At 50.6% G+C, this 1,226-nt stretch overlaps 1 protein-coding gene across 1 annotated transcript in view; it reads right to left on the bottom strand.

The window, feature by feature from the left end:
* The window catches only part of LOC102764565 (zinc finger protein 883-like), a 9,635-nt gene that overhangs the window by 7,639 nt on the left and 770 nt on the right, over positions 1 to 1,226 (bottom strand). The window lies entirely within an intron of this gene.

Raw genomic sequence — 1,226 nt, 5'->3', positions numbered from 1 at the left:
TCCGGGCGCCTCCACCCGGAGCTGCAGCTCTCGTCGCTCCGACCCAGTGAAGGGACCCTGAGGGAAGAAGTGGCGCGGAACCGGGAGAAACCGGAAGTCCCGCCCTCCGCGCTGGGCTCTATGGAAACGCCTGTTCTGGGCCCTCATTGGCTCAGGGCTCTGCACTTCACCGAAGGCCTTCTGGGTAATAAGGCTCTGAGGTCCAGGTGGGGTGGTGACCAGGCCTTTCCCACCAGCCTCCAGGACAGTGGTTCTCAACTTGTGGGTCGCGACCCTGTTGGGGGTCGGATGACCCTTTCGCAGGGGTCGCCTAAGACCATCGGAAAACACATAAATAATTACATATTGTTTTTGTGATTAATCTGTTCTTTAATTATGTTCAGTTTGTAACAATGAAAATACATCCTGCATATCAGATATTTACATGACGATTCATCACAGTAGCGACATTACAGTTAGGAAGTAGCAATTAGGAAGGTTGAGAACCACTGCCCTAGGAGGAAAGTCTGGGACCCACCGCTAGGGACTCTGGGACATGACAGTCGCTGTGCCCAAGGGACTCCTGGGAAATGGCCACAGAAGGCGGTTGTGGAGCCCTGGCCAGGGCGCCCGGGTGATTAGAGCACCTTCCCGATGGACCCAATGCAGCCTGGATCCCGGGTGAGGGCTCATGAGTCAGCCAATGAAGATGTCAATAAGTAGGACCACAAACCGATGCTTCTTTCTCCTTTCTCAACAACAATAAAAAACTGCAAAGTACACACTTAAAAAAAATATTTTATTGATTTTTTACAGAGAGGAGGGGAGAGGGATAGAGAGTTAGAAACATCGATGAGAAACATAGATCAGCTGCCTCCTGCACACTCCCTAGTGAGGATGTGCCCACAACCAAGCTACATGCCCTTGACAGGAACCGAACCTGGGACCTTTGAGTCTGCAGGCCGACGCTCTATCCACTGTGCCAAACCGGTTACGGCAACACTTTTTAAAAATGTATTTTGTTACTGATTTACAAGCAGAAGGGAGAGGGAGGGAGATAGAAACATCAATGATGAGAGAGAATTATTGATCAGCTGCCTCCTACTCGCCCCCCACTGCAGATGTTGCTTTCAAGTGCCCTGAATGGGAATCAAATTGGCACCTCCTGTTTCATGGGTCAACACTCACCCACTGAGCCATGTTTGCCAGGCTCAACCTCAGTCTTTAGTTCAGCTAAGAAGAAATTC

The sequence above is a fragment of the Myotis davidii genome, unplaced genomic scaffold, assembly GCF_000327345.1.
Source record: "Myotis davidii unplaced genomic scaffold, ASM32734v1 scaffold1205, whole genome shotgun sequence".
Taxonomy (NCBI): domain Eukaryota; kingdom Metazoa; phylum Chordata; class Mammalia; order Chiroptera; family Vespertilionidae; genus Myotis; species Myotis davidii.
The sequence above is the reverse complement of the archived record's forward strand: the minus strand, read 5'-3'. Positions and strand labels throughout refer to the sequence as shown.